This window comes from Neopelma chrysocephalum, unplaced genomic scaffold, assembly GCF_003984885.1.
Source record: "Neopelma chrysocephalum unplaced genomic scaffold, ASM398488v2 Primary Assembly neopelma1_96770, whole genome shotgun sequence".
Taxonomy (NCBI): Eukaryota; Metazoa; Chordata; class Aves; order Passeriformes; family Pipridae; genus Neopelma; species Neopelma chrysocephalum.
The window spans coordinates 1,584,857-1,611,951 of record NW_020925414.1 but is presented as its reverse complement, the minus strand read 5'-3'; the positions used below and the strand labels follow the sequence as shown (position 1 = coordinate 1,611,951).

At 42.3% G+C, this 27,095-nt stretch overlaps 1 long non-coding RNA gene across 1 annotated transcript; it reads left to right on the top strand.

The window, feature by feature from the left end:
* The first annotated feature begins 1,164 nt into the window (after nt 1-1,164).
* LOC113981784 lies at nt 1,165-9,889 on the top strand. The gene is made up of 3 exons (XR_003538531.1): nt 1,165-1,666; nt 7,829-7,975; nt 9,776-9,889. It is a non-coding gene; the product is annotated as an uncharacterized LOC113981784 (long non-coding RNA).
* The last annotated feature ends 17,206 nt before the right edge of the window (nt 9,890-27,095 follow it).

Sequence of the window (27,095 nt, the reverse complement as noted above, 5' to 3'; positions counted from 1 at the left end):
TAGGAAGGGAAGGTTTGGGAAGGTTTGGGAAGGTTTGGGAAGGTTTGGGAAGGTTTGGGAAGGTTTGGGAAGGTTTGGGAAGGGAAGGGAAGGGAAGGGAAGGGAAGGGAAGGGATAGGATTGTCCATCTGAAGTTTTGCACTGTCATAATTATACTGTACCTAGTGTAATAATTCTCAGCATTTTCAATCATTTATAATATCTGGGTTCTTCTTAATTTGATTGTCCCCTAAATCTGCAACTGGATTATTGCTTCCTTTCCATGTGTCTCCACCTCTGTACTGACAATTATTCTTAAGTGTTCTTTGGGTTCAAATGTTCTCTTTTCCCATATATTGTAGCAGAAGGTGAATTTAGATCTGCATAATCTCTTTTGACTGCTTATCCATGCTCCGGTATATGAGGCAATTTTAGACCTCTTTAAGTGCTTATAAATTATTTTTGAAGAGTGAAAAACATGTTTGTGGTGTGAAAAAGTTATCTAGCAGTGAGTTCATACTCTTACAAGATCTTTTATTGTATTTTTATAAAACCTTGGATCGAAAACATAACCACAAAAATGAGTCATATTAAAACTGGATACAAAGTATTCAAAGTAAATCTTTTTTCAGATCAACTGGAGCAAAATTAAAACTTCAATTTTTTTGTGCATCAAAAGTCTAAAGTATATTTCAAATATCTGAATTGATTTTTAGATCTCCTCTGCATAATAAATATAGAGGAAAGAAACATACTTCAAAACTGTGTGCTAAGGTCTGGATCATATGCTTAAAATTATACTATTTCAGTGTTCTAAATAATACCCAGAAAACCGGATAAACATTGTTTTCTATGCATATTGTCCGCATATTAAACTCCATTTTATTCTAGAGGGAAAGAGCAAGCTGGTAATAACACAGTCTTTTCCAATGTATTTCAAATAATTTTACCAGTGTTTTGGAATGAAATCAAAGCTCCCTCTGAGGTATGTACCTGAGCCTCGGGCTGCAGGGAAGGATCTGATGGTAGATACACACGGAGTCAGGAGGCAGCTCCCTGCCTTCCCTTGTCAAGGGCCCAGGACACTGCCACCACTCCCACAAGATGCAAGTGGTCGTGTCAGCTTATTATATCCACTCTGCACTAAATCTTGTCCCACTAAACCTCTGCTTCCACAGTTTGCTGATAATTTGCAGTCACTGACCCCTGGGCCAATCAAGCAGCAATAAGGACTTACTGTTGTTTGCAGTGCTGTTTGGTGTCCCTGTGCATACCCCCTCTGCAAGTCAGGAGGCACTTGGGAGGAATTTGGGAGGGGTCATACAACAGTGATATGACTCTAGGAGACTATTTCTCTTTTTCTAGACTTTGTCAGATGCCCCTGAGAGATTGTTTGGACAATGTTTTTTTGTCGTTTTCTCCTTAACTACAGGAAAGACTGGATAATGCCTTGTAATGTGAAGGTTTCTCTGCTGTCATCTGTGAATGTCAAGTACAATTAGAAGTTTGCAGGAGCAGTACAAAAGCTAATCCATTTGGAGTCATCTTGAGCACTTGACCTCCTTTTATCTTTGGACAATGAGCTTCACAGATTAATGAAGTGTTTCTAGACTGTTGGTCTTCAGCATCACTGGGTGTCAGCTTCCATGAATACAGATCACCAGGACCACCTTGTTCATGGTATAAAGTGAGTGAGCATAGTCTAGCTGTAAGGCAGCAGCCTGACATGCGTAAAAGGCTAGCATTGTTGGAGAATTTTTACTCAATAGCATTTGGGGCCAATTTTGCACTGAAGCAAATTAGCTGAACAATCCAGAGATAATTCAGAAATCTATGTGTTCAAGGCATTCAAGGACATAATTCATTCACCTCTATATAAATTCTGACCTGGTTACATGAAGAAAGCCCACGTCACATACTGGCAGCTTCAAGTTATTCCATTTATACCCCACAAAATGAGAGAAATGCAGAAGCAAATCAAAACCTCAGTGAAAAACAACCTCCCCCAAAAATCATTAACCTCTGAGCCCAATCACCCCTTGTGCGTCTGAAGCCTCCTCAAAAGACCAGACTAATAAATGAGCTGATTTTACTGTGCCTGAAGGTCACAAATTTGGAGCTATTTCTGACCACAGGGGAGGAGAAAAAAATTCCAAAACTGAGGAGTCCTTGCATTGTGCAGACTCCCAAGTCTTCCTTCAGCTGAAGATGTGCCAGCTTCAGCTCTTCTGCTTTCCCCTCACCTGGTTATTAGCAACTCTGGAATCTCCATTTTCACAGAACTGCAGTTAGAGTTTTCCTTGGGATTGCTTTGCTTTTGCAGCAGGATTTGGGTTGTTATCAGAGCCAGCTGTGTTTTGGGCTAGTCTTGTGTCAGCCCAAAAAGAGTCTGGCACAAGCCTTGTGCATGTTCTGTTGTCTGTAACTGAGTGCTTGCTCCTTGCTGTTTGAGCACCTTTAGGATGAAGGAGGTTAGTTAAAGGAAATGGTGATCAAGTTTGAACAAACCCAAGCACCTGATAGTTTCCACCTGGGAGTTATTAATAAATAACCACCATATTCCACTAATATAAAAATTGCAAATCACTTGAACAAACCAGTAGAAGATTCAATTTTTTTATTATTGTTGTTTTGATTTTTCTGAATTATCAGTCTGAATTTATCTTTAAGTGCTGTAAAAGGTAAACACACTGTGCTTACAGGTGGTGGTATGTTCAAGGCCCAGTGGATCTGCTATTTTATTCTGGAAGGGAATACTGTACATCTTAGGTCTAAACCAAAAGCAGTTCCAGAGGTTTGTTCACAACAGCCAAAACTTGCCATCAGAAATCCTGGGAAGCTGCTTTAACCAAAGAACCGAGCCTAACGGGCTCAAGCATGGAATGGCTTTTGAGATATGTTCAAGCACTTGGCAGCTTGAGGTGTCCATAGCAGGTGCTGGATTTGCTGTAAGTGGGCAATTTATAAACAGAGCTGACAACTGGGAAAACAGAGCATCAGGAGCGTGGCATTTCTGAGCCAGTAGTGCTTTGCATATCAGATGCTCCCCAGTGCACAGTCTGGAAGAGCGACCTTGCTTGGCAGGGCCAGCTGGCTTACAAGCAAAGCACTGCCATGTCAGGGTGTCTGGCAGTACTGCCAGATATTTTCAATAGGCCAGTGCAAATTAGTTTTTTTACTTTTGTCCTTCCTTAATCAACAATATATATTCGTTAATTCTTGGTTAGCTGGTCATTCCTCTCTGCATTTGTAAAGAGAAAAGCCCCAGAAAGGTTTTACTCAGGCTTGCTTTTAAATGCTATTTCAGAACTAATACTTAAAAGGGCAAATTAATTAAAAAAGTCTAGGACTCATCCTGATCTTGATCTCAGGGGAAAAAAAAAAGTTGATATGGGTCTTGATTAATAAAAAATTAGAGTGATGGCTCAAAAACACAAGAAAATAACAGTAAAGATGTTTTGCCTCTTTTTATTTGGTACTCTGACAACTGTGTCTGGACTCCTCTGTCCTCTTCTGGTCTTCCTAGCTCAGGAAAGAAAGTGGTGTGTGGTGTGCAGGCCCTGAGCCTTTGGGATGGTGATGGGCCGAGGAACACAAGGTCAGGGAGAGGGAACCGCCACTGGTCACAAGGGTGGTGAGATCCTGGAGCAGGTTGCCTGAAGAGGTTGTGGATGTTCCATGCCTGGAAGTGTTCAAGGTCAGATTGGATGTGACTTTGGGCAACCTGGTCTAGTCTGTTTACTGCTGAGTATTTGGATTAGGTGAATCTTTAAGGTGTCTTTCAACTCAAACCATTTTACGAATCTATGAGTGGTCTTAGTAGAAATGTTGACAAAAAAAGACATTTAATTTGATTCTAGATTCTATTTTTATTTAAACATCAGTAACTCATCAATAGATTAGCACTAAGTAGATTAAATATTCTACTTAATATGTCACAAACATAATTCTATGGGAGCATTTACCAGTTGAGTTTACTTACACTGCAGTCTGTGCCATTTTATTATTTGATCAGTGGCTTAAAAAAGATGTAATACTATTGTAAACACAATTTGCAACTGACACAAAGACTTAAAAGTGGAAGAGGGATGGACTGCTGATACACAATGCTCTGGAGGTCTCCATGGGATTGGCAGTGGGCAAGAAATGCCAAATATAAGATCATGCTTCTGGGTTCAAGTGCAAAATAGACTTACAGACATGAAGGCAAAAAGAGCAAGAGGACAACTAAGTTCTTTAATCAAGGCCAAGGGCCTTGGGGCTACAGAAAAATCTGCACCCTCCCTGGGGAGTGAGATCTTCCTATCCTCTTCTAACACATGGTTCCCTTTTGGCTGTGTGGAGAGGAAGAACCTGTCTAGAGGCCACTCATGAAGGTTGGAAAAAATCATGGCAGGAGGTGCCAAACTGTCATCTGCAATCACTAGGCAGGCTGCCTCTGCCCAAATTTGGTACACGTGCATCTCTTCTTGGAATGTTTGGATAGCCATACACTCTAGGTGATGCTGACGCAGTGAAGTTGGCTCAGAGAAGAGTGCTTAGAGCAACCCAGAACCAGAGACGATGCTGTGCAGGAAAAGTCTCAAGTTATTAATTCCATCCAATTCACTGAAGAGGAGATGCATCTTCTTTCTGTCCTTCTCCATCCTCCTTTGTAAGCTCTGTTCTCCCTAAGGGCAATTTTAGAACCTTTTCTTGGTTTTCTAGAGCTTTCTGCACTGCAGCCTTACTTCCACAGTCTGCTGCCATGGTCTTACAGCTGACCCTGAGTTCGCTCCACTCCCATGCAGCTAAGGCCTTATTAAGTTTCTGCATCAACCACAGCAATCCTGTAATGTTTCAAAGCTTCCCCCAGTGCCTTCATTGCACTGCAATGCTCTCTGAGCTTTCCTTATTCTATTTTTAGCCTATATCTTTTTTATTTTTCAAAAGTTATAAATTATGTAGGAAAAAATTTCTATAAAATCTGGCAAGCAAACAAATTTAGGAAAGAAACAACTGCATGGGTGTTATAGGTTATAATCTGGGAGAGAATTTTTTCCTCCCCTGCTTCCCGGTAAGAGAGACAGAGCACCAAGCAGGGAAGGGGGAAGGGAAAAAAAGGCCATTAGCCTGACAAAAGATTTAGCCAGCCTGGCTGCATTCCTGTCTAATGGCCCATTGGAAGGCTGGGTCTGCTCGGAGGGGAGGGGGGTAGTTCTGCTGGACCCTCTCGGGAGGACGGAGACAGGGTCGGTGTGCGGAACATTTTGAAGAGAAAAGCCTGGAAGCTTGTTTTGCCTGACTGCCTGCCCTGGCCTGTGTGGACTGCTGATTTCTTGTTTGGCCTGAGAGCTGCCTCTTGGCCCCGGCCCGAATCTGCTGTGTTTCATCGGAGAGTCTCTGTGCTCGCTAGGAGGGAAAGGGAGCTTCTTGGGACGACACCACCTGGGAACCACAGTGAGTCCCTAGGGGCAAACTGCCTTCCTACCTTTTCCTTTCCCTCCATTTGAGGGGTGGGGGGGAGTTCCCCCATCTTCCTTTCGGCTCCTCCCGTGGTCTGAGACCAGCCCCAGGCCCCTTTCTTCCCCGTGGAGGCTGCCGCGACTCGGCAGCGCCCCCTACTGACCACACCAGCGAACTGCAGGCTCTGTGCCTCTGCGATCCAACAGCGCCCCCTGCAGGCCACGATTAGGACTGCGCTAATAGGACAGAGAAGTATTTGCCAGACTTTTTTTTTTTTTTCCTAGGACTACTGCATAGTCTTGTTGTGTTCTGTTACTGTTGTTTTCTAACTGTTTTGCTAACATACATATATCTTTTAATAAAGGGTTGTTATCTCCTCTGTTTTTCCACACTTTCCTCGAGTAAAGCCCCGAAAATTTTAAAACCCACAATTGAAGGGAAAGAGGAGTCTTGTTTCGTCCCATAACTCATTCTCTTTAGCAAACCTTCCAGTCTCTTCAGACTGAGACAATGGGACAGTACTGGTAAGTGACTCTTCCAGGAAGAAAGTTGAGCAAGGTTAAAATGAGCTGGTCACAAATTAATTCAGTCATGAAAATCTTTGTCTTGTTTTCAAGTGGAGATAACATCAACCACCAATGGCAATGAGACACTATGAGAATCAAGAGAATGGTCATAAGGGTTGCAAGGAAACTTAAAGATCATCTAGCAGAATTTCCACTAGACCAGGTTGCTTAAGGCCTTATCCCACCTGGCTTTGAACACTGTCAGAGTTGGGAAATCCACAACCAGCCTGGGCAACCTGTTCCACTGTCTCACCACGTGCACAGTAAAAAATGTCTGCCTAATATGTAACCTAAATTTTCTCTTTCAATTTGTACCCATGACTCCATGTCCTGTCACTACAGTTCCTGACAAAGAGTCCCTCTCCAGCTTCCCTCTAGGCCCCCTTCAGATTCTGGAAAGTTGCTATGAGATTTCCCCACAACCTTCTTTTCTCCAGGCTGAACAGCCACAACTTTCTTAGCCTGTCTTTGTAGTGGAGGTACTCCACTCCTCTTGTCAACTTTGTGGACTTCCTCTGGACTTGCTCCAACAGTTCCATCATGTCTTATGTTAGGGACACCAGAACTGTACACAGCACTCCAGGTGGGATGTCATGAGAGAAGAGTGGGGCAGAATCACCTCCCTTGACCTGCTGGCCATGCTGCTTTTCATGCGGCCCAGGATTTCGTTGGCTTTCTGGGCTGTGAGCACATGCTGCCTGCTCATACTGAGTCTTTCATCAATCATCACCCCCCAGTCCTTCTCCACAGGGCTGCTCTCAGTCACTTCTCCCCCAACATGTAGGTGTGTCTATGATTGCCCTGACCCAGGTGTAGGACCTTGCACTGTGCTTTGTAGAACTTCATGAGGTTTGCATTGGCCCATCTCTCAAGCCTGTCAAGGTCCCTCTGGACGGCATCCCTTCCCTCCAGCATGTCAACCGCACCACAAAGCTTGGCACTAAGGGTGCACTCAATCCCACTGTCTATGTCATCAACAAAGATGTTGAACATGCCCCAGTACTGACCAATGAGGGACAGCACTTGTCACTGGCGGACAATGAGCCACTGACCACAACTCTTTGTGTGCTGCCATCCGACCAGTTCTTTATCCACCGAGTGGTCCATTCATCAAATCCATGTCTCTCCAATTTAGAGACAAGGATGTCATGGGGGACAGTGTCAAAGCTTTGCAGAAGTCCAGGTAGGCAATGCTCTGCCCTATCCACAAATATTGCAGGCCCCATCATAGAAGGTCACCACATTTGACAGGCACGATTTCCCCTTTGTAAAACCATGTTGACTGTTAGCAATCACCTCTCAGTTTTCCCTTTGCCTGAACATAGTTTCCAGGAGAATCTGCTCTATGATCTTACCTGGCACAGAGGTGAGAATGACTCTCTGTAGTCAATGTGTCTTCCACTTTCCCCCTTTTAGAAAATGGAGGTTATATTTCCATTTTCCAGGGTAACTTTTACGTGGAATTTTTAAAGATTCATAACCATCATAGCAAATCATCATATTGATTCATGTTTGCAATTTAGATGAAATAAAACATCTGCAGGTCAGAAAGTGTCCCAACAGGAGTAGCAAACCAATAACTACAATGACACCGAGTTTTGGAGGCACAGAAAAAATGAGTCCCATGTGGTTTTCTTGTAGTTACCTTAAACACTGGGTTTCAGGCAGTGCACTACATCTCTCCATATTTTGAAATGCATGTGAGAAGAATTGCTCTATTGGCAACTCTGATCCTATGAGTTTAATTGATTGTGCATCTATGTTAACTCACCCTGTAGCTCTGTATCTTTCTCCTGAGATGTTCTCCAGACTCTTTGCAGATTAATTGATTTCCGCAGGTAAACAAGGAGAAGACATACCAGAGGCTGCTATTAACCTACAGGCTGCTGGTCCCCAGACAGTTTGGAGAGTTACCTCAGTGAGAAATATCACAGAGCATGAATCCTCCTGGGCTCGCCAGGGCTAAGGCAAGAACAAGACTGCAGGTAGGCAACATATATTCAATTCTAACATACCTTTTAATCTTTCCCACAGTGCATAAGAAGTAAGATAAGAGGAATATACACTGTAGGAGACCTCAAGGCAAGAACTGAACAATGTCACACTTCAGGCCCCTGCTCCAGCAGCTGAGCTTGTCAAACAGCCAAATCCTTTTTTCCTTAACACACCCACTGCAAAAGCACCAGTCTTCCCAGTGGAGCATCTAAGAAGAAAACTATCTCTGCTCCAAGATCCCTCACTAGTATATTTGACCATAGAAAGTCTTCTTCTAAATATTCTTATTGTGTTTATTTAGTGTTGTGAACCATTGAATTGTCCTTGGCGGCGATATGTATACTAACACCTCCTTCTATCACCTGTAGTTCGTTTGGTAATTCTTCTTGACTAAGGAGTATCTCTGACCAGATGACTCCAAGGTAATCTAGACAACATCCTTAAGACCCTGTGTTACCCTTTTCATTATGCCTTCATTATCCTCCCATGGGCATATGACAGTGTTCTCCCTAGCCTCCATCACATCTCCTTGCTTAGGAGGCAGAGGGCTGGGCCATAAACTCTCCATCATCCTCTGCGTTTTCTTGGTGAAAACACTGAGCCTGCACTTGCAGATTCTAATGAAGGTAACTCTCTGATTTCGTTGGCCAATGTGCACAACCAGGGATGCTCAAGCAGGCAATCCTGACTATTTCTCTAAGACTGATCCCTACTACTATCCTTCCTATGCTTGTTGACACCTTCATTAAGTCTCACACATGAGCTGCCAGCAGAAACAGCATATCCGAAGTCTCATTGATGTTGTTTCACTGGCATGATAGCCCCTGGCTAGGAAGGCTCAGGTATTCTGGGCAGAAAGAAAGCCCAAATGGCTCCAAACCAACAACTAAAAGTCATAGGGTTTCTTGGCTCAGCAGATGCAGCTGTTTGAGCATGTTCAATCCCTGTTGTGGATGGGAGAGCTCAGGGCATGTCTCCATTAGAGTGTTTCTACCCTGGGAAGGAAACAGGGTCCATGTCTTGGAAAGATCCTGGAAGAAGCTGAGATGAAAGTCGAAGAACAATTGATTAGGTAATAGTGCTGTAGCACCAGACTTTGCAAGGTGAATTTGTACAGCTTCCTGATAGTTATATGTGAGGACTGCTGTTTGTACGAGGCTTTTTGGAAATAATTATATATTTGTGAGCCGGTATTTCCTACCACAGGAAACAAATAAGCCTGAGGAATATAAGCACCTAAAAGTTTGAAACTGCCATGCATCATGTCAGAAATAATGCTGTGCCCAATGCTCATTTGATACATTTTGTGCCCCTAGTTCTCAAACCACCACCCACAGTCTTTCTCTCTATGGGTTTGAAAAAGTGCTGTGTTTACTGACAGGACTCTAACCATGTGCACCGAATTCTGCTGAAAATCCGACTCTGCATGTGCAAATGAGACATGTCCATCGGGCTCTTGACGATACGCCGCCAGGGTCCTCTGGCTGTGCAGCTGATGCCCCAGCACCCTAAACCATGCTGTATCCTCCTGGGCCACCAGAACTTGAAGGACAGTCTTTGATTTAGGGGTTTGCCTAGTGAATAGTAATTTGTTCTGTGGTGACTTCCCAGCTGTTTTCCAAAGCGCTGGCATATGACAACAGAGTGTCTCCAGTCAGTCTGAGGCCTCCCAAGCCCCCAACCATGACAAGGGAATATTTATATCTCACATATAGCAGGTCAACATTTTCTAAGTTATCTTGGCTTTTTTTCACACTCAAAAGTTCTCTGTATCCACTGACTCTTTCCAGGGTAAGGGCAATAGGAACCAATATGAAGTCAGTCAGATGTCCTTTCATGTCAAGCATTCTGCCTCTGAGAGGGGCTATGTGTAAGTACAGCAAAGGAAGAAGTAAGAATCCTTGCTAATGAAAAATATGTCTACAACTTAACCACCCCTGGTACTTATATTCTCAGTTGATGATTTGTACCATGAAGCTTGGCAGTTTGCCTCTCTTGGTGTGTTTGTTCCTAAATAAGTAAGAAATACTCAATCCCTGCTAGCTCTGGAGTGCAATACTACTATGAGTTTCACAGGATAATACTATGGAAAAAGAAAATTTCCTGTTCCTATCTTTAAAATTTGTTCCACTTCCATTTCTTATTGTTCCACTTCCATTTCTTATTGTTCCACTTCCATTGTAAGAAATGTCAGCAGACAGCTATTTACAGACATTTACAATTTCTGGCCTTTAAACTGACTGCCTGTAGTCTATCAGAATGTCTCACATGCCTTGAACTCCCACTTCATTTTGAAGATTTCTTTTCACTTCAGTATTGTGCCTCTTCTTTCTGACTAATATGTCTAATGAATTACATATTAATGTAAATGCAGTTTCAGTGTATCCATTACTGTATTATGTGTATTGTCCTCATGATTACACCATCTACCATACAATCAAAATTAAAGGCAATATGAGACTAAGATCAAATACTCCTTCCTGCTAACATTTATTAAATGAATTTGTTGGTTCCAAATATGTGTTTCAAAGTAGTAGCTAATAAATTAAAAAAAAAAATTAAGATTTCCATGTGCAGCTATAGAAGTACCATCACAGAAGCAGATTTCAGTAAATTTTCCCAGTGTGTACAGCAGTATAAAAATGTGGTTTGGGTTTTTTTCCCAATTCATGAAATTCACCACTTAAACTGATCTTAACCAAAGCCTTAGTTCACTGAATGAATAATAGGACACTTCTGTACAGATTCACAAGGCACTTTCTATGGAGGAAGACAACATCCTTCCTTCAAGTGGTATTATTAAAGCTCATTAAACTTTGAGCAGTACAATGGTACTTATTATGAAGAAACAGAATCATAGAATGGTTTGAGTTGGAAGGGACCTTACAGATCGTCTAGTTCCACCCCCCTGCCATGGGCAGGGACACTTTCTACTAGATCAGGTTGCTTAAGAAATTGAAGCAAATGTTTGAGTTTCTCCTCCTTGGACTTTTCAGCCAACGTATCTGAACTATTTTTAGTAGTGAGCTGTTAGTGTGCCCAAACTACCTCTGCAGCATGGTCAGAAATTATATAGTCTGAATTACATGTGTTGTGTTCCAATACTTCACTGGGTGTATACCACTATACATTTCACAAAGGGTGTAAAGGGAAGAGGAATAAGATTTTCAGTTTGTGTTTTTAATATGACACATGAGAAATGACCTGTTGGAAGATTTTAAGTAATGCACATATTCTCAATTTTTATGAAATCAAGCTGTATTTCAAGTATCATTTTTTAAAAAAGAGAACAATGAGATAAACATTTTGTTAAGGATTAACATTATGGGAAGCTTTCTGATACTCCACTGTTGGATTCAAATCTTACCAATTAGTTTCGGTTATCAAATAATGGGCCAGGTTGCCTTCTCTTTGTTTTCAGTAATGTTGTTGGCACAACAATGTGCACTAGAGTTGCCAAGGATAATAAACATCTCAAAATGGAGGACACTTCACACCGGTAACAGGATTTCACACAAAAGATCTATCTTTTATATAGGTTATTCCTAAGAAGGATTTCAAACTCATTCATTAGAGCTACCTGCATTGTGAGTTTTTGCATTGATGACAACATTGATTAATGGAGAGGAATAGATGTAAGGCAGGTCAACATGAAATGGAATTTTTCATTTTTCCTGAAAAAATAATCTCCGCAAAATGCTTTGTTTCTTTTTATCCAATATGTTTAATTTTGTTTCAAGATACGTATTTATTCACTGTTCTTTTCCTTAGTGCTTATGTGTATTTTAAAAGAGCCTTTAGCTTCTATGATTTGAAAAATAAGCACTTGACTTTTTCAAAATGAACCATGGGAATTCAAAATCTTCAAAACACTTCAACTTATATAATTGCTTTCTGTTTTCTAAACAAAGGTGATTGGTGAATCCAGCCAAAATTCACAAGTTGTTTCTTCCTTGTACTAACACCTTCAGTGAATTTGCTGGAACCATTTCACCTCTCTCATTCTCCAAAATTTGAAGCAATTTTGGAAGAATTTAATCTTTAACCCAATTTCATGCTTGTGTATTCTTTCCCTCTTAAGTTCCCAAATTCTTCCTTACATAGCGTGCAAAATATTCATTTTCTTTTGAGAACGTGGAAGCCTTAATCACTGCAGGTTGCATAATAAAGACCTCCAGGAAAAGCCTTTTTCACCAGAAGAACCCACAGCTCTTGGGCAACACTCTCAGATCTCCTGCCTTGGCAAAGCTCCCAGTGTGCTAGCACAGCACTGCCTCCCCAAAATGCACCCCAGGGAGCTGTGCTGTGTGGAGCCACCGGTACCTTGGCTGACCTGCGCTAGCACTGATGTGATGTGATTGAATTAGAGTGTGTGGCTGTGGACAAGGCAGGGGGAAATGAGGCTCGGCAGCACACAGTGCAGAGAACTTGGTGACTGGCAAGCAGGGATAACCTGATTGTGTGGTGAAATGTCTAGAAGCACGGAAGAAAAACAATCACTCCCATTAACCCTCTTAACTACATTCCATTTTGACACATCAATGAAGCGTAGAGCTAGCTGACAAAGAGGGATCATTTTTAGAGTAGCTTCAACTGTATGTCTAGCGATTATGTGCTCCAAGAGTCATCTCAGAGGAGAAGCTATATTGTTACCTATATCTCTCGAAGCATTCATTTGAGGCTATATAAGTTGTCAGGGAGTAAGGTACTCCGTATGGAACAGAAGAGAGGCAGTCTATTCTAGAAAAAAATCGTGGCCTAATTCACCTAAAATTTTTGGGCATTGTTTTGTGATTTAGAGCTCTGAATAACTAGTGACTTGTGAATACTCTTAGGCACTCCATATTGCTCACTGGTCACATAAACTTGGCTACTGGGAGTGTGTGGTTTGTCCCTTGAAAGATGTAGCTCTAGCCCTGGTGAGGACAGTCCCAGGCAGCAATCTGATGCCATGGAGGACACAGTATCTACCAGAGATGCCAGCCACAGGATGAGAGCGACTGCTGTCTTTCAAGTTTAGGCCCAGGTAGCACACATCTCCCTGAATCTCTGAAAGGCAAATATATGAGCTAATGTCAGCAACATACACACATGCTCACAGTGATGCAGTTCAGGTAGCATCATGTTTATGAAAGATATTTGTTTAAGAACCGTTTTTTCCCTAACAATTTCAATGCTTGGTTTGGCAATCTACCCTCCTTTCAGTTCTGGCCTCAGACTCAGCAGTCTTTCCTACCTTAACTGCTAAGCCCAGGGAGAAGGGGTGGCCACTCTCATGTCGTGTCCGCCAGTGGTGGCACCCGTGCTGTGGGCAGCCCCACAGCCCCAGCTGTCAGCATGGGCTCCTTCCCAGGCCCTTATATGGAGATGAGCACACACCAACCTTGGGCAACCTGCGCAACTTGCTTTTTCTCGAAGTTGCTGGCACAGAGAGGTGGCTGCTGGAGCTCGAGTATAATTCATAGGCCCACAGGCAGGAGTGCGTTTTGTCTCTGCACCCATTGATGCAGCATTCTTCTGCATACGAGAGCACTGGCATCTCTTCTGTCCCCAGGGTTCCCATGCTTAGCCATTTTGCTGTGCTTGCCCCTCACAGATTTTCCCCCTTCATCTTCAGCCACATCCTGTCTTACTGATGATCTTGCTCTGCTGAGTGCATGGCAAAAGTGCTATGAATTTTTTCAGGTGCATCACTCATGTTTGTTCCATCTTCTGCTTCTAGCTCCTCTCTTGAATTAATTAGCTCCTCTCTTGCCTCTTCTGCTTTTAATCTTTTTCCACCTCAACCTTTCCTTTCCATATGCCTTTTAACCTGATTTCCTAGTCAGGTTCTTAAAACACAGATACATAAGCTTTGCATCATGTCTCTTGTCTGCCATTTGTCTGATGATTTTCCTTTCTAATTCTGTCCTGAGAACATAACTGGCTTTTGCTCTCTCCGTCTCTTTCAGCCAGGTGATCCAGTCCATCCCTTAGGAACAGCTGTTGCCACTCAACTCTTACTGCAAGCCAGGAGTGGGACTTCATCAACAATTGTAAAAGGGTGGCATGCTCTAGCTGCAGAACATGCCGTTAAATAGTAAAGTAATATTTACATAAAGAAGCTTTCACTTCACAAATGTGCAAGCCCACTTGTCTCTGACTCCTTTGATTTCTTGCTTTTGCATGCCCTGCTCCCACAAAGGAAGCCATCTTCAAGCCCACTTCTCATTTCATTACCAGTCATTTCTAATCATAAGGAAGTTACTGTCTGTCCTTCTTTTTTCCATCCTCTTGCTTTTTGATCCTTGTACCCTCTCCTTAGCGCTCCCTACCTGAAATATTACTCTTGTTGCACCTCAGCTCAAATGGCTGAGAGCTGAGCTCAGTAGAGTGTATTTCCATATCTCTTCCCAGATTGAGGTTATTCATTAATCCAGGCTGTTGTTGAAGGAGGTCTGGCAAGTTTTCTTTGTCATAACTGCTACTTAGAGCAGTGTGAAACAAAGCAGCACTGAAAACCGCTACTACAAATAGCTCTCAATCCCTCAGGCTGGATCCTTGAGAAGTTTGTCCTTCAAATAGTTCAGAGAGCAGCCAATCTCTACACAGTGCTCATGGGTCTTCCCAAACACAGTGTGAAGGGTAGGGATTTCCACAGCAGGCCCTCCTTCCTCAGAGCAGATCAATAAACAAAATCCTTTCTATACAGGATCCCATTTCATACTTCTTAGGAAACAGATGCCATCCGGAGGCATGCATTATCTTCGAGAAGAAGAACATTTGTTGCGTCATGTGGGGAATGAGTATGGCCCATTTCAACTTATTCCCATAGTTCCAATCTGCCTGTGAATGGAAAAAAAGGAAAACTAAAAAAATATTTAGAGATTAAATTACCTCCCAGCAGCGGTGGCAGCCTTGGAGTAGCTGGAGAGGGAACTGCAGTTCACCTGTGATAAGTGCTGTCCTCTGTGTACTTCCATCTCCACTGCAAAAATAAAAATGTGAATTTCCAGTTTGTCTTTGAAATCTGACCATTTATTTTTTCTGTTTATATTTGAGATCAGAGAAACAGGATCTGAAATGAAATTTTATTTCTCCACATGCCTACAGGGTACTTCCATGCAAATGCCTTAACCCAGAATCTGGAGTGAAGCCAGGATTATCCTAAAATGTGAGTTGTTTAGGACAGGTGATCTGCACTAATAGACTAGGCAGGGCCAGCAACAGACTTGAGCGTCTCAATTAGCAGAGCCCTGGCAAGGCCTTGGCACTTGGCACTTGAGAACCCAGACTGCAGCAGAAGAGGTGGAGGAGCAGCTCAGAGTTAGCCCAGGACAGCCACTTTCCCAGGGAACAGCTTGAGGTTAGCAGGATGAAGCCATATGAATGCATGCATGCTGTTCCATGTTAGCTGCCTTGAGGGCTAGAGAAACCATTTTCATCACTGGAATAGATGCAGCTTCTCAGTTTGTCTTAGGTGTGTTCTGGTATGCATGGAAGATCATGCTCTTCAGGGATTTGGGCACAGGGGCATTTAATTTCTGAATCTTAAAGTGCCACAGGCATGGAGATAGGTACCCAGATAGTCACACCAGCCAAGAGAGAGGTGCTGTAGGGCACACAAGACAGCACAGCTACTATTGCCTAAGGATATTTTTGCCAGAAACTGTAAGTGCTTTTGGTGTTTCAAGTGCCTCAACAGGTTAGACAGAGTTTTTTTAAATTGTTTTCTTACAAATAGCACCTGAAAGCAATGTATGCAACACTGAAACTCTTCAGCACTATTTTGGGTCTAGTTTGAATATCTTTGTTTAAGGAATTGTTCTGTTCACATTAAGATCTAGCCAGAACTTCTGCTTTCAGTGTGTTTCCTGTGCAGTGCTGTTCTGGCATGTTGGCAGTTTATCTCCCATGGTGGCATTAAATTGGTACCTGTTTTGTTCCTTGCAAGGTGTGAGGCAGAGCAGACCTGCATGCTGCAGAAACAGGCAGTAACTGGAATTTGCCAAAACATCCATGCCAAGTTTTGCAGCAGTTGTGAGCCTCTGGGCCTGGTCCATGCCCTCTCTGCACAAGTGTGACCATGTTTGTAGGACAGAGCTCATTAGGCCTCCCCACGTGCAGATTCAAAAAGCAATTGCTGCTGTTATGGTTTACACCACTTTGTTTTGTTGCTGACAGTTACTTAATTGGGCTCATGGCTTTTCACAAATCTCAGACATCTTGTAAACTGTCATAACAACTTGCTATTTTAAGGATGAGCACACTTTCACTACAGTTGATTTTTGACTTATACAGTTATCATTATTCCTGGTGTTCACTGAAAATTGTCTGATAAGTTTGAGCATCATCAATTTCTACTTCTAATTTTATGATGTGTGGCTGTTTTAAATACATTATTATATGCCATGAATGACTTTGTTCAGGTAATTTCCCCCCCCCCCCCAGTTTTCTCAAAGAAACTTGAGACTAATAGTTGTATCTCAGTTAAAAGGAATATTTAAAATCTCATTGAGTGAAACTCAGAGGAATCCCTCATTATCTTAAGAAGAAATCAGCAGAAAAGGGGAGCCCTGGTCTACAGACAGAAATTGGGAATGGAAAAAAGCCCCCACTCATGCTAACAGAAGTTCTTCCACTTCCTGAAGAGAAAATAGATGAGAGGTAGCACATTTTTTATTTTTAGGTTTTGAAACAGCAGTTTTCAAATAGCAGCATGGCTATGAATTTAAAGCATTCTCTATCTTTGTGTTGAGCAATCTTAGTGAAAAACAAACAGGAGAACTTTCTTTGTTGATAATGCCCTTTTGGGTAAGTGCATGGAATATGGACTTTCGCTATATATTCAGGCTACAGTCAATTAGTCATGGGGAAAAGGAGGAGACACACTGGATTATCCAGGGAAAGCCAAAAGAATTGAAGTCTATATTTGTAAACAACTCATAAATTAAATCTTTAAATAATATAAATATTTCAGCCTTGACCCTGTCATGGATAGCATCTCTCATATATGCAAAATTGGTTTATGGAAAATGCTTTGATATAATCTGACACCATGTCAGAGCATATCAGTGGTTTAAAAAAACCTCCTGTTTCAGGGAAGCAAATTATCAGGTTCCTAGTCCAGACACGTGTCTATCCTACTCATGACAGATAAGTGTCGTAAGGCTAGAGTTGCCACTGTGTTTTACATGGCAACATAGTGGTCTCGCATTCCCAGGTATCCAAACCCAAATGCAATTGCACAGCATGGGCCAAATTATTCACTGAATGTATCTCATGTACCTCTGCCTTCCTCACCTTAAACTGGAAAAGTCTGTGCAGGGTTAAAGCAGAAGAGAATTTGCCGTTCTGAAGTTTCCTATTTTTGATCTTATGTCACCTTTGTAAGCTACCACCTTTTCAAGTGTGAGCAGATAAAAAGGGCAACAGCTTTGTTTTGTCTCCTTAAACATTGTTAATTCTCTTGTGGGACAGAGGAAACTGTGCACTGTGTTAATACAAAGCAACTTAAACTATGCATTTCAGTATGGACATGTAGAAGCAATCAAGAGTGTGATAAATGATCTGTGGAGATGCGTTGCCCAGGTTCAGCCTTTCATTTAGATACTGGATAATGTATCAGGTGCAACATAAATGTTGCTCCTTTGGAAAAAGGAGTGTTATAACAGTGAAGAGAAAAGATATTGTTTTATGTAGGAGGTAAGGGGAGATAAGTAATCCTCTCTAAACAAACCATAGCGATAATATAGCAGGTGAAAGAAAATGAGAAAAGGTGGTTAAATGAGATCTTCTTTAGTTGCACAATACTAGAGAAAAAACATAGTTATTAAAAGAAGCAGAATTCTGCACCCCACAGGCCTCTAGAGAGTTGTTGGTAGTAAATACAATATTCTCTCCATAGAAATGTTCTACTTCATTATTAATGGGCAGTGTCATGAATTAACCACACCTATAAGTGCATGCAGAACAGCTGCCTTTAGGAATTTACTTTGTTATTCACAGAATTGAAGAACTATGAGGCTGGAAGGGGCCTAGGAGATCTGCTTTCTCTGCCTGCTGAGAAATCTCAACATTTTCAAAGAGTCAAGTGTCTTCGGCAACAGCAGATAAATTGGCTTAAAATGGCTGTGCTACATGGCAAAGTGCTTTTATTTTTCTCTACATCGATTAAAGAGCTCTAATAACTAAAAAATCTGAAAAATAGAGTGAGCTTGCAAGTAGCAAAACCAGAAGCTTGTTATTCTTATCGTATACTATGTCCAGGGCATATTATGCTGTCAGCTCTTATAGGTGCCACCGAGTGACTGAAATTAATTGCGGGCTACAGGCTTAACTGTAGCCTGACCAAAAGCTAGGGAAAAAGCTATAGGGCTAGAAGAGAAAACACTTCCAAGAGAAGGTTTTCGGAGCAATATAATGCTGAATTTCACCCAGGGCAAAATGTTTGCACCTACTGACTGGCACTTCCCTGGTCATCTGGCTGGCTTGCATGTGGGATGTGCTTATACTAAAGGCAAGTTTTGCACATCCTTGACTAGGAAACACTGTTTCACCATTCTCCTGGTTCTTCTGAGATCTTTGATGTGCAGCAGCATCTGAGTTAAAGCGCTCACAGAGCGGATGAGATCTTTGAGAGCAGACTTCACTTTAATGTCCTGCATCAGACTAGAAGACCTCTGTGTGTGGTGTGGGAAGGCTCAGGCTCCAGCCCACAAGGATTTCAGCAGTTCTGCATGACAGCTGTGAAAAGCACCTACTCCTCTGTCCCAAAGCTGCCCTTCCAAGGGGGACTGCTAGCATGTCTGCTGCAGGTTACTCACTTTTTGTGCAGACACAGAACCGGCTGCAGTTTAGCTTGCGGCTAAGAGTGAACAGCCTGCAGAAACCAGGTTCCATGGACTGGGAGATTGCTCCAGGCATTGGCTTGGGCAACTGCCTGCAAAAAAACAAGCTGTTTTGAAAAGACATTATTGACTCAGCTGCAACATTCAGAAGGTCTTCAGCAGAGGCAGGAGGGCATTAAGCCTTAATATGGTATCCAAAACCAGCTTGTTCCATTGTTTTCTCTAGGTGTGTCTTTCTTCTTTGTTACCAGGGAAGTGTTGGGGAAGATGAATATCCACTTGTCTACCACTAGCAGCTCAGCATGAAAATGTGATGATTTCCCTTTGGATGTTATAAATTGCTCTGTACCTACAAAATTAATGTTACAGCATCAGCACTGCTGTCAGACAGTATATTTTTGGAGGAGACCCCGATTTTCCAATGCTTCCACTAGTTGTTAAATCAGTGCAAAACAGGAGTCAGAATCTGCCATTTACATATTTTACACAATGTTGAAAGGAGAAAGGCAAGCAGATGGTTTTAGATGGATATTAGGGCAGCTGCATGCAGGCAGAAAACAGTAACACTACAAAGGGGAAAGGACTGTACTAACAAACTGACTGCCTCTGCATGAGCCTCCATTAGGAGTGCAAGTTCCTCTGTTTAAATAGATATAACTCCTGCACTTGTGAGGGTAGATCAGATTAGTTGATTGAGTATGTGTCCTGAAGCCAGCAACTGTCCACCACCACCATGCTGTATGACCATGGCTTTGTAAAGCAAAGTGCACCCAGTGGGAGCAATAAGACATCCACAGCTTATGGAAATGGGACTGGACTGGGAAGTTTATCTTGAGCTCCCTTTTTTGGCAATGTCAAGTGTCACCTGCTGCTGCTGAAGATGCAGGGTTTTTGCGCTCTTTGTGCTCACACAGAGCCAGATAAGCCTGAATCTCACTGAAGTGGGGCCAGAAGTGGAAGGAATTTTGCTCACTGTCCAGCCCTGGCACCCAGCCTGAGGGTGAATGGGCACCTGACAATCCCCCATCAACCTCCCTGGGATACAGAACTAGAGGAGTCTTCCTCCCTCCAGGCGTTTGGTTGCTTGCTTCAGTAACCTGTGCAGAAATGGATGATGCTGTTATGAAAAGATTGTTTCGGGATGAATGTGGTCACAGCTCCCAAAAAGAATTCTTGCAAGGCACTGTGTCAGGCTGAGCTCGTGAGGCAAATGCATGAGCAGGGGAGAGGTTGCTGTCCTGAGAATAAGGCATGAACTACAAGGTTTTGCTATAAGGGGATGGAGATGGGAGCCTGGTCAGCTAAATGCCCCAGGAGAGTTTGAAAAATGGTAAAGACATAGCTAACTCTTAACTGGAGCCAGCCTAAATCCAGGGGAATATCATATTTAAAGTTTATTGGAATATAGTTCCGTTCATGAAAATTCACATTCAGTGGCTGTGGAAGTACTGGTCACTTGCGGTATGAGAGATTTGTGATTAAGTGTGCAAATAGAATCATAGAATCATAGAATCAGCTGGGTTGGAAGGGACCTCTGAGATCATCAGGTCCAACCCTTGCTCCACTACCACTGTGGTTACTAGACTATGGCGCTAAGTGCCACATCCAGTCTCTTTTTAAAAATCTCCAGGGACGGAGAATCCACTACTTCCCTGGGCAGCCCATTCCAATGTCTGATCACCTTCTTTGTAAAGAAATTCTTTCTAATATCTAACCTAAACCTCCCCTGGCACAACTTGAGACCATGCCCTCTTGTCTTGCTGACAGTTGCCTGGGAAAAGAGACCAACCCCCACCTGGCTACAACCTCCTTTCAAGTAGTTGTAGAGAGTGATGAGGTCTCCCCTGAGCCTCCTCAAATAGTAATGGATTACTTGAACTCCGTTTACTTCAATGTTTCTTTAAGATTATAATGATGAAAATGAATGGAAATTATGAGAATGAAAATAGCCCTTATTTTTAACATAGCAATAGGCCTTCTTCATTTGAAGAACTTTCGTGCTGTGTTCTCTGTCTCATGCCAATATAACTTTCTTCCTCATGATAAGTAAATTACAGACATATGAAGTGCATAATGCTTGATCCATAATCAGCCGGAAAGTTGTATTCAGAGAGGAGTCATCAACAATTTGACATTCTGTTGATGCCTACAGTGGTCTGTACTCAAGTATGCTCTATATACAATATTTTCAGTCATTATTTTGATAAGGGAATAAAGGGTGCACCTACAAAATTGGCTGAAAAACGTTATCTGATTTTTGGAGGACAGGATAAAAAAATAACAAAAAAAGAAGGCCTTTTTACCCTGGGAACAAGATGAAAATTGAGCAAATTACTTTTAATAAAGACAGCTGTGATACACAGTGAAGCAGATGTCAGTGTACAATGCAAATTGGATACTCGGTGGTCCTGCTGTAGGACATCAGGGTTGTGCTGGAGGCAACAGTACGAGGCTGTGACAAAAATGGCAAAAATTATGCCATTACATATTATCAGGATCACCCTGTGAAAATCTGTCAGATAATTCTGTCATATTTGCTTGGGTAAGTCTTCTCAATGAAATGGAATTTCCTACACTTGGGCTAAGAGCTTAGAGTTATAAACAAATATAAGAAAGTCCAAAGAATTCAGAAATAGCAACTAGAGAAAATGCAGCTTGTGAGGAGCTGGATTTATTCTGACTCAAAAAAAAGGATAAAAAGGGACATACTTGCCATACCTGGAACAAAAGACAAGAATAAATTGCTTGCCAAATTCACTAAGAGTGGGATAAGATGTAATTAAGTTAACTAAAGGTCTGCATGGTTAGATAGGAAGAAAACTTTTCTAACTGCAGAGGTAGTTGCTACAGTTGCTTAGGATCATAGGGGCAACCATCTTTTCCCTACACCTATGTCCCTGTCCATGTACAAATAGTGTCTGAGATGCTGTGATTATGCTTGATATGGTTTTATATCCCAATAATTGTAAGGGAATGTAGAGCTTTCCAGCTCTACTTTTCTGTTACTGTGCTAAACCTCCTCTGCTATGTGATCCGGAGTTACTATATGTACTAAACCTTTTATTTAGAAAGTTTCCCTCCTGCTATATTGCAACCATTTCTTGGGTTTGTTTTTGTTGTGGTTTTTTTTTGGTAATAACAATGATAATCTATAGGATAAAGATAACATGCTTTACCCATTGCTCTTCAAACTCCTTACAAAGCTGAAGTTACTATTGTCCTTATTCATAAAGTAAAGGCACAGCTATGGGATTGCTGAGTGTTTGCAAAGTACCCTGGTAGCAAAAACAGACACATAATTCAGAAAACATATCTCCCAGGCCTTCCCTTAGCTGACAGACTACTTTTTTAATCCAACAAATTATGGTGGTGCAGATGAAGTAACTAATTTGAAGTTCAGACACAGGTTGTTTTTTCTAGTAACACAGAGAAACCATAATACTGTCAATGCAGAGGAAGTCCTACCTGATGGCAGTCCCAGGTAAAATACATTCCACAAATCTCTCAGAATGCAAGTTAATACAACCTGAGAATTGAGGCCATGATGTTAAAGTATAATTACCTCCTTTTTTTTCGCTGATGAAAAACATGTTGTTCTGATTGTGAAACTGTCTATGGTTTGATTTGGTAAAGTAAGAATACTTGATGTCAACAGAAACTAATATTGTCTAATTAATTAATCCACCTCATGATGCAATATGCAATATAATATATTTTCTCACAGTATTGTGCTTTCACAGAGCTGTCATTCACTGTAAAGGTTACTATCTTTCTTTTTTTTCAGTACAAAAGCTAGCTGTAAAACTTGAAATCTTTCTGGATTTGGATACACAAAGAACATACAACCCCGGTTTTCAATTTTCAGTGCTTTCTGAGATTCGTATAAAGGGTTTTTTTGTCAGCTCCCCTCAGTTATATGCGCAGAACCAAGTCCTCCAGGGTTGTGTTTTATGTTGCAGCTTTCTTAGAACTTTTATAATTGCAGGCTTATATTAAGATAAAATGTGAGTTCTTTTGCAAGAGTCTGTTACAATTGGTAGATTCCCCTGTTACTCACATTGCTGCTTTATAGAGAATGCTGTCTGTTCAAGGGCAAACCTGGTGAATGCCTTGAAAGTGCTGCCTTTTCAACGTGATCTCGCTCTCTGTTTTTTACAGAGTGCTGTGTGAACAGCTTTTTTGCCCTTTACAAATGTGTAATGAGGAAATAGCTTGACTATGTTTACTATTATGGTTTTGACTATCACTGTTTGTCTTGGAAAAACTTCTGAAAATCATATGAAGAGATGAATGCTTCTTCATGCTGGATATTCTTCACATATCCAAAAACTTAGTTTGTGTTTCAGTGACCTTACCATAACATTTTTCATTCCTTCTGTTTTCTTGTCCTTCTTCCCCTCTTTCTGTATCAATTGCAAGCAGCCTGTGCCTTGACAAGATTAAAGAATAGCCATACAATACAGTCCAAACAAAGTAATTGCAGTGACTTCAAAGCAGATTTCTTCAGTTTTCTAGTTGCAATCAGATTCCCAATGCTCTGGAAAAAGGTATGTAAAAGAAGACGGTAATCCAGTAGGCTGTCGAGGAACCTGGTAGTACCTGCCTGCACCCAGGAGCCTGTCTTCCCAGAAGTGTCAGAGCAGTCAGTGAAAGCTAATCCCAAATGCTTTACTCAGGATAAACAGACTCTAGAATCACCACACAGCTGTGCTCACACCTCTTACTGGTGTCACCTGGCTAATGGCAAGATTAGCATAAACATAGATCAATATAATATGGAGGGAAAGAGAAGCATAAGAGTCATCACCATTTAGCCTGATTTGACAGCTTTCAGTGTGTTTATGCAACAGGAGATGGTTAGCCATGCAGGGATGGCATGTACAGGTACTGCAGTGTTCAGGGCAGGCAAGTGTGTTTGACAGCCAGGAACATGCCCGCAGCAGAAGAACTTCAGCACTGGGCATAAATATGTCTAAGAAACAAGCAACACATTTGTGTTCTGTTTAACTTTGGTCGAACAATACCCAAAATTTATGATTCAAATTGTTTCAGTAATAATTTCTCACATTATAGATCCAGTCATAAATTAGTCAAAAGACATTTGTTTAATAATTTAAATCCCCTATTGTTTCAGGGAATTGCTGGTTACATTATTGCCACTTATTTTTATGTTATTCATTCGGCCTTAATACACCATGGAAGTGTTGCCCTGAGTAAGTTTGCTCTGGTATTGTAGTAGTGTACTTATACATGCCTTGGTCCCATTCACTGCACCTTTCTGTGGGTTTTTGGTTCACAACTTACCCACTGGTGACCCTGTTGCCAAGTGCACTGACTTCTTAGACTTTTCCCATCCCTGCTTTGTAAATAGTGCCTTATGAGCCACACTGTTAGTTCTGTACTCACTTATGAAATTTTATCTAAATATTAGCAAGAACTAAATGTGATATAAGTGTGAAATCACCCACAGTTTACATAGAGCCTGAACAGGAGGAGACAACTTCATTGCAGGCCAATTTCAAGTGTGAAACTGCCTGCCACTGCTAAATCATCTTGATTTATTTATTTTGGTGAAGGGAAATGTCCCTGCGTTTTCAACAGGTTTCTGTCTGCATCTGCCCAGACGTTTTCCTCCTGCAGGATATACCATTGCTTCCTAAACACTGCAGTGCCTGCCTTGGGAGAAGCTGGGTTTGCTCAGGTGATGCCAGGAAGCAGAGGATGGCATGGAGCCAGGGATGGGTGCTGTGTCCTGAGGCAGGATGGCTCCAGGGAGGTGCTGCTAGGTCACTGCACAGCAAGGGAACATTCTGGGGCCAAGGCACCAGAGGACCTTCCAGGTGTGACTGTGCCTGGGCATACACATCCTGGCAGATGTACTCCTGCTGACCCTGCTGCTGGATGTAGGAGGGTGGGTCTGCTCAGGGAGAGGGTACAAGTGAATTATCCAGAGAACAAGGGAGATGGTTTTATCAGTCTCACAGAGACTGGTCTCATGCCCTCCACCATGGGGGCTCTTGTCAGTCTCACTCTCAGCAGAGTGGTCAGTGACATGATGTTTTTGCCATGTGTGCTGCCTCTCAGTAGTCACCTGCATCTCCTCTTCTGCTGCTGAGCAGCTGCAGGAGAACGTGGTCACAGCTCCCATCACTGCCTGATCTCTCGCAGTTTCTGGAAGTCACTGGGCAGGAACCACAACAGGAAACATTTTCTTGAGTGCAAAGTACATTTTAGCAGCAGAACTGAAACCATAAATATCAAGACTGAAAAACAGATGGCTGATAAAAGCAAAATATAGTTCATTCAGGAAGCACATAAATTGATCCTGCATGTCAGTGGCTCGGACGACTGCACTGTTTCTGACACAGCAAGACCACCCTGCTCCTCCAGAGCACAAGCTGAGATGCAGCTTTTGTAAGTTCCCTCTTGGGAGAAGGTCAGACTTTTCCTCTTGGCTTTCTCATCTGTAATCTGCAGGTACCTTGAGAGGTCAGGGGTCAGCCAGCACTGGGAAAGGAAGCTGTATATATAGGGACCTTTATAAAGCCAGCAAAAGCAATGGCACTAGTGAGCAACTGCATAAAAACCAGGGATACTATCTGGCTACTTGTATGCCCATGGAGAAGGGTGGCCCTAGGGCATCCTGGAGCAAAATGCCCTCTTGGGCCTCTCACTGAGGTGTGGGGGCTGTCTCAGCCCCTCTGGGTAAGCTGGCCCCATGGGGTGGTAACCTGGGGAGGGGGAAACAGTGCTGTGAAACATTCCCAGATGCATATGCCCTAGAGAAGACCATCCAGCCTTGTCAGCAGGCTCACAGCCCAGGAAAGGGAGATGAATCTCATCTCAAGGTCAGCCCTTACCACAGAGTAGCTACATTCACTGTAACTCCCTCATCTTTAAGCTCTTACACAGTCTTGTTTTTCTGATTTTTTCAGCAAAAAACACACCAGTTTTTGACAAGGCAGTTCTTTAAAAAGTGGTTTGTTCTTCAGTTGGAGGAAAAATTTCTCTTAAGGGAAATATCACGTCCCTATTTGTTCTGCTAAGCAGAGGTGTGCAGAGTACAGCAGAGATCTGCGAAGGATGATCATGGTCAGCAGCTTCCCCCAGAGAAGTCAAAGCACCAGTAGTTCAAATGTGGGAAGAAAGCCAGGAAGCCAGAAGTATATTCTCATGTTCATGTGAAAAATCCTCATATCATATAACAATACCCATTAAACATTTCTACAGGGTACCACAAATTTGATGCAGCTTGTAATTAAGAGTTGCATGGGTATAAAATGTCTCAGATTGAAAGGATGAGTAATTATCCAAATTCTGCAAGTAACTGCAAGTCCAAATTCCTCAGCAATCTCTGAGGAGTTGCAGCCTGCTTTGAACCTGCCTGCCTTTTGAAGCCTGCCCTGCTCAGGATGATGAAATCAAGGGTGCTTACAGCAAATTTGACTGAAAAAAACCAACCAACCAAACAGCCCCCCCCCCCCCCCCCGCTTTTCTTCAGCACAGTAGATGTGAGCAAATATTGCAGTTCTTTGGATCTGCTTTTAGACACGAATCTTTCCAGGGCAGGGGAGGAACATGGCCCGTTGGGGTGGGTTCGCTGCTAACCAATGCCCTCCCAGGTCCACGCGAAGGCTTGTCTCTCAGGCACCCAGGCACGGGCGGTGCAGAGAGGCAGGGGCTGGTGCTCTGGACTTCACCTATTTCTGCAGGGTGACAGCTCCAGCCCCTTCGCCTGCTTCTCGGGGCTTGTTTGGTTTGGTTTTGCTAAGCAATGCTGCTTTCAGTTCCTCTACAATAACGGAGCTTGTGTACAGAAAGGTCATTCTCAGGTCAAGTCAGGATCTTTTTTTTTTTTTTCAAACCTGGTATGCAGACAAGCCTTACCCTGTAGAGATAAAGCAAATTTAGGCATTTTGAAAAAGATGTTGGAAAATGTTAGAAATAATCGTTGAACCACAGTTTTGAATCCCTTCTTTTTCTGTGAGCATCCTTAATGTGTTGTAAATGCGGACTAAATGCCCAACATCCCCAAAAAGAACACAATAACACAGCACATCTGGATCAGAGGGGGTTTATAAAAAATATTATTAAAATGAACTGACAGGATTAACTGCTGTAACTGAAGAAAATAAAATCCACATTTTCCCACTGAATGTGAGCTGCATTTTTACCATATAGGGCAGTATGAGTCTCTCTTTTCAGTTGCTAGTAAGAATCGATCCAAACAAGTTTTTTCCTGATTTTAACTTCAAGGCTGATCAGTGTAATCATCATCTGT